The 6,997-nt window shown below is 31.6% G+C and overlaps 1 long non-coding RNA gene across 2 annotated transcripts; it reads right to left on the bottom strand.

Moving 5' to 3' along the window:
* Positions 1-4,436: 4,436 nt before the first annotated feature.
* On the bottom strand, positions 4,437-6,725 carry LOC139897530 (uncharacterized). Of its 2 annotated transcripts, none has more exons than XR_011776638.1 (6): positions 6,511-6,725; positions 5,900-5,946; positions 5,283-5,742; positions 5,074-5,127; positions 4,747-4,828; positions 4,437-4,640 (listed from the first exon to the last, which is right to left on the bottom strand). It is a non-coding gene; the product is annotated as an uncharacterized lncRNA (long non-coding RNA). The 2 variants fall into 2 exon arrangements; XR_011776637.1 differs by having other exon boundaries at positions 4,764-4,828.
* Positions 6,726-6,997: the final 272 nt, after the last annotated feature.

The following is a 6,997-nucleotide window of genomic DNA, read 5'->3' as shown; positions in this document are numbered from 1 at the left end:
GTGGGCACTCGGTAACTAACTTAACGTTTATACCCCCTGAAAGTACACTTGGCAAGTGCGTATGTCTACGAAGTATTAAACACTCGTTGAATGCTAGCGTGACTAGCCCGAGTGGGGATGTCAAACCCTATGGATCCATATCTAAGATTCGCGTTCATGGTTCAAAAACCAATGATTAAACGTTACCGAGCTAAAGGGAATGTTTATGCCGTTGTATAACCCACACATATATAAGTTTAAGTACTCGTGCCTAGTATGTAAAACATAAAATTCGCATGTATTTTCAGTTCCCAAAATAAGTTAAAGTAAAAAGGGAATGCTATAACTCACAGTGATAAAAGCGGTAAAGTCGGTAATGAAAGTACGCAAGTAGTAAGTCGGTCCGAAAGGTCGTCAACCTAAATCAAGGGTTACTAGGTCAGTAGGTTGTTTTTATAAATTCTAATAGTGCATAAAATAAGTTTAAGTGTCATCATCATCATCATTCATCATCATAAAAGCTAAGTAAGTTCGACAAGAATAGAGATCGAAACAATAGGCTGACTTCGGTCAGCTGCTACTACCTCTACGTAAATCGAAAAGATGCATAGTCAGTGGCTATGGCTCCGTATGTGAGTCCCCTAACCGCTGACCAATTTTCAGAACCTAACTCGTCTTTGTTTGACCGTGGCGACGGTTTAAGTGCGAGTAGGTCAGAAATTTCAGCACAACGTTAATAGGGTGTAGTGACTCTCGGAGGGCCATAAATCCTAAACCGTAACTTGGATTAAGACGAGACATAAACGGAAAATCATCTACTCGAACCGAACTAACTGAAAATAAACTTTCCAGTAGCCCAGGTGGTCTGATCAGATACGAAAATTAGTGGACAAGTGCTCCGGTGAGGTTCTTAGTGCTTGATGCTCATCACGGTTCTCATCCTTGATGCTTGTAGCTTCAAGTGTACAACTCGTTGATGGTTTAGCATCACTTTTGACCAAGATTCTACCATCAATACACAATATGTTAAGACCAAGTGGTAACACAACCCATTTAAGAGTCTTAGATGGATGATGAACCAAGGTTACATCATATCCTTAGTCTTAACACAATTACAAGTCCTATTTACAAACAAAGTTACAAACTTTACATCAATCAAACAAGTATGAACATGATCCAAGTCAAAAGAGGTGATGGAACCCTAAGCTGGAGAGCTTGGATCTCTTTCACACAATTTATAAGGTCACAAAGCTAGAAAGCTTGAACCTTTAGTGTTCTTGAAGATCTTGAAGCATAAAGCTTGGATCTTTAAGATATATGAAGATAACAAACAAAAGTTTGAATCTTTATCACAAAATAACAAGATTAAAGTAAAAGAAAGATGAATCTACAAAGTTGGTGAAGATTCAAAGCTAGAAAGCTTGAATCTTCCATGTTCTTGAAAGATTCATGCTTGAATCAACAAGATATAAGCAAGATCAAAGCTAAAAGGAACTTTGATCTCCATAATATGATGATGATGGCCACGAAAATGAAAGGAAAAGAAGAAGAAAAAGAAGACTTACAAGCAATACTAGAAAGGGAAGAAAGAAAGAACAAGTGTGTGTGAAATCCAAATGAGCAAGTGATTTGAATGAGAGGTAAATGGCTAGTATTTATAAGCAAGGAATTTGACAAGGATTGATGACATGGACAAGGGCTAGTATTTATAAGCAAGGAATTTAACAAGGATTGATGACATGGACAAGGGCTAGTATTTATAAGTAAGGAATTTGACAAGGATTGATGACATGGACAAGGGCTAATTAATTGGGTCACTAGCTAGAGTAGGGTGGGCTTGAGCTCAACAAGGTAGAAAGTCCAACAAGACTAACTATTGTGCATAATTAAATTACTACGCGTAATTAAGCATCTAAAAACCCAGGTAATTATTATTATAAAATAATAATTAATATTTCGCAGTCATAATATTCCGATTATGACAAAAGTTAAACGTGCGCGCAAGTTCGCGGTTTATTCGAAACGTCAAATAACACTAACGGTTATAAAGGCTTCCAATGATCAAGTTATGTATCCTACGTACTCTAAGGCACGTTTTAACATATAAATGGAAGTAAACCACGTAAATCAAGTTTCCAGAGTATAAAGTAACACAGTACGCACAAATACGCAGTTTCGCAAAAACACAAGGCACAAAAGCAAGTCGAAAAAGTCGGGTCGTTACAAAGTATATCTTAAACTTTCGAGTAATTTGGTCATTTACTTCTATAAATCATCGTGTCGTTATATACATATACATATATACATTTTCATTTTAAAATAGTGTTTTACTGTAGCAAAGTACTGTAGCAAAGTTTTTTTTACTGTAGCAAATAGTGATTTTCGAAAACACTGTAGCTTTTCGGGTACTGAAGCAATTCGAAAATACTGTAACAAATTAGTGTTTTACTGGTTCATCTTAAACGTTTTAGTTAACTTATCTAAATATCAATCAGATAATCAAACCAATAAAGTTAATGCACAGTATCATTTTCATAACACTTTGTTACGTTTTCAAGTTATAGTATATATATGTATCTATTTACATATAATTGTTCGCGAATCGTTGAGAAAAATCGAAGGGTATTTGAATAGTTTAAAATTTTGAGATTCAACTTCATAGACTTTGCTTATCGTGTCGGAAACGTTAAAGATTAAGTTTAAATTTGGTCAGAAATTTCGGAGTCATCACAAAACCCATATATTTTTGAAGCATACATACATAACACATAACCCTAATAATATGAATAAGTGCAAATTTCAATTTATATGCTAGCTATCAGGTCACTATAAATAGATGCAATACCTAAATAAACATTCGAATTAACAAAATCAAATTCAAAACGGAGACTATTTTCAACATATGACCAGAATCACTAGCAATTAAATATCAAATTTGAGTTCAGTTATTACACCATAAATGGTGCTAATAATTGGTGCAAAATTGAGTGCGTGAATATGAATTGAGGAAGCCGTAGAAATCAAATTGTAGCAATTTAGAAAATTAGTAACCTAAAATTTATAATAAACTTGAATTCATAAACATGAATCGATTAATCATAAATGAATGAGTACGAGAATTGGGTAGTTTACTCACGGAATATGAGGATTTGTTAATCGGTGATATCTATATGAACCGGTGAAGAAACAACAAGTTGTTTAGTGAGATAAAATTACCGGAATACCCCCTATTCCCTGAAAACAAATGAAATCGCATACCAGAGAAAAGAAGGTGGAGCGGAGGTTGATGATTGAGATCAACGGCCAGATGATTACTTATCTGCTTAGCGCAGAAAATAAGCTTAGCGCGAGATCTCTACCATATATATATATATATATATATATATATATATATATATATATATATATGGGCAGGATCAATGGGTATATAATGTGTTCTTATTTTCATCCAATATATAATGTTCGTGAACAAAGTTTTTTTCAAAAAACGAAAAAAAAAAATTTGATTCCCCCACTTCTCCCCGATTGGTTACTTCCCTCTTGATCCTACCACTATATATATATATATATATATATATATATATATATATATATATATATTGGTAGGATCAAGAGGGAACTAACCAATCAGGGGAAGCGGGGGGAAGCAAATTTTTTTTTTTTTTTTTTTTTTTGAAAAAACTTTGTTCACGAACATTATAGATTGGATGAAAATATGAACATTTAGTAGAGACACTTCGTGATGAATGTTTTTATTTTGGCGGGAAAACGCTCGAAGAAGTAATATATAACAATTATCGTATTTTTCGAGCGTATGTTGAGGTTTTAGACATTAGGGTTTAGATATTAGGGTTTAGATATTAGGGTTTATAGGGTTTAGATATTAGGGTTTAGAAATTTAGGGTTTAGGGTTTAGATTTAGGATTTAGATTGAGTTTTTAACACGAACGGTTTAGAGCTTAGGGTTTGGTGTTTTGGGTTTATGGAATAAACTCAAAACACCAAACCCTAAACCCTAAAATTCAAACTCTAAATCGGGCTAAATTTTACTTCACAAAACATGAAAAAAAAAAAAAAAAAAAAAAAAAAAAAAAAAAAAAAACCGTTAACATTCTTCACGAACAATATTATCTTGAATGTTATTTTTGTCGATCGTTTTCCCGCCAAAATAATAATATTCATCACGAAGTGTCTTTTCTAAATGTTCTTATTTTCATCCAATCTATAATGTTCGTGAACAAAGTTTTTTCAAAAAACGAAAAAAAAAAAAAAAATTATTTCCCCCGATTGATTACTTCCCCATTGATCCTGCCCCTATATATATATATATATATATATATATATATATATATATATGTATACACACACACACCATTTCATGTTTATATTAATTAATTAATCATGTATATGTATTATATTTATCATCAGCACGTATTCTCACACAATGTCAAACTATCATCATATTATCAGCTCATTACAAGTATATTAGAGAATATGAATACAAACCATTTCAACTAACATAACAAAATCAACTCAATTTCACCTCCAACGTAATGCTAACATAACAAAAGCAACCTAAATTATCATTCCACCTCTAACATTATATTTTTAGATAAAAAAGTATCAAAGTATAAACTATCATCTTTGTAAACTTCATTTCCCTGCATCAAATGAAGAAAACATTAAAAAAGATCAAAACAAAGCAAATACAATCAAATATGAACCATGAAACAATCATAGCTGAACAAATAAACAAACGTAGTTGACCTGAAGAAGTTGCTCACTTTTTGGGTATGATTATTCATTAATGAGGACAATTCTCACATGATGCACCAGACTGAAAAACGGACTATATCGAGGGAACAACATGGTTAAGCATTAAATAACATGAAACAAGGGTAGTATATTTATCTATCCCGTTCTAATAAGCCATCATTGTTTTCAACCAGCAGATTTCTTAGAGAGGTATTTCTTAGAGAGGTAGTTTATTTTTCCATCAAGTTCTAATATGATTTAGTTCTATACATATTTAGTTTTGTGCATAATCAGTAAATGGATAAGTAGTAATAATAGAGAATATAGTTTAAAACTTACCTTGCATAACTTTTGGTGCAAGAGTGATCCAAGGTTCCAGATTGTTGAAGTAACCTGTTATAAACAACATTAAAAACATAAAAGAGTAACAACCACCTAATTAGAACAGTTTTATAATTCTATGCAAGCGTATTCTACGCGTATTTAGTTCTATGCATAATCGGTAAATAAACAAGTTGTAAAGATGGACAATGTAATTGAAAATTTACCTTGAATAAGTTTTTCTCCAAGAGTGATCTAAGGTCCCGGATTTTTAAGTAGCCTGTCATAAACAACTAAAAACATAAAAGAATATCAACCACCTAAACAATTTTATAGGCGCCTAATTAGAACAGTTTTATAATTCTAAGTAAGTTTAGTTCGATGCATAATCAGTTTATAAAAAGATTGTAAAATTAGACAGTGTAGGTGGAACCTTACCTTGAATAAATGTTGCTGCAAGCCTGCAAGAGTGATACTAGTTCCCAAATTATTAAACAAGCCGGTTATAAACAACATTAAAAACATAGAAGAATATCACCCACCAAACTAGAATAGTTTTATAATTCAATGCAAGTTTAGTTCTATGCATAATCAGTAAATAAAAAAGTTAAAAAAGTAGAGAAGGTATTTGAAGACTTACCTTGAATACTGCAAGAGTGATCCAAGGTCACAGATTGTTAAACTAGCCTGTTATAAACAACATTAAAAACATAAAAGAATATCAGCTACTTAACTAGAACAGTTTTATAAGTCTATACATTTTTAGTTATAAGCATATGTAATTCTATGCATAGTCACTAAACAGATACATTGTAAAAAGTAGACAATATAGTTGAAAACTTACCAATAATGCTGCAAGAGTAATCCAAAGTTCCAGATAGTTAAACTAGCCTATAATAAAAACGTAGAAGAGTATCAACCACCTAATTAGAACAGTTTAATAGCTACCTAATTAGAAAAGTTTAATAGCATACAAACTGACATACAGCATATATGATCACAAAATACATTATCACAAATTCAATATCATAGCATAAACACGTTTTGTTACATCTCTTACCTATATTGTTGGACTTATGCACCTTATCATACGAATTCACCAAATGATTAAGCCCTAACTAAGTGATTCAACTAGCCATCAATCAATTTATCACTTCAAAATACAACAATTAATCATCAAATTATCTTTTAAATACAAACAATTTAAGCCACAATAACAAAATGTATCAGCTAGCACTGTTAGATATGCGGTTGAAGGAACAATTAATCATCAAATTATCAATTGAATATAATCAACTATAAGAACAAATTCAATAACTTGATAAACCCTAACTAAGTGATTCAATTGAAGTAGATAAGAATTCATTAACAATAACGTAAGATCACTTGCACAGAGTAAACAAAAACAGAAACATTGATGATTCAATAACCTGGAATAAAAACGAATTCACTGACCTGAAATAAGCAAGTTGTCAAAACCGAGCTATATGATTGAAAGACTTAATCAATAGAACCCTAAATCAACTAAATGATTCGAAAACCCTTACTAGTTGATTGAACCCTAACAAAGTGATATGATTGAAGAAAATGAACGAAAGATAAAATCATAACTAATTGATTAAACCTGAACTCATTGATAAACTAATTGTGAGGGAAACGAACTGCAGTAATTCATTGATGAACGACTCGAGGGGAAAATGATCTGAGGTTTATTTCATCGAAATAAAGTGTTATTATTCTAATGAAAAATTGGGTCTAACCTTTCGGTAATTTATTGAAAAAGTTTGTAGGAATATTTTTAATTTTTTGGTTTACTAGCAAGGAGGAATCCAATGAGAGCACTATATGTGGCGCGAAAAACACATGTAATTGAAAGAAAAAAAATTTAAAAACTTTTTTTTCAAAAATGTTTAAATTTTTTTTTTCCGAATATTTTGTTTTC

The sequence above is a fragment of the Rutidosis leptorrhynchoides genome, chromosome 3 (assembly GCF_046630445.1).
Source record: "Rutidosis leptorrhynchoides isolate AG116_Rl617_1_P2 chromosome 3, CSIRO_AGI_Rlap_v1, whole genome shotgun sequence".
Lineage (NCBI taxonomy): Eukaryota > Viridiplantae > Streptophyta > Magnoliopsida > Asterales > Asteraceae > Rutidosis > Rutidosis leptorrhynchoides.
This window is presented reverse-complemented; position numbering and strand designations above follow the sequence as displayed.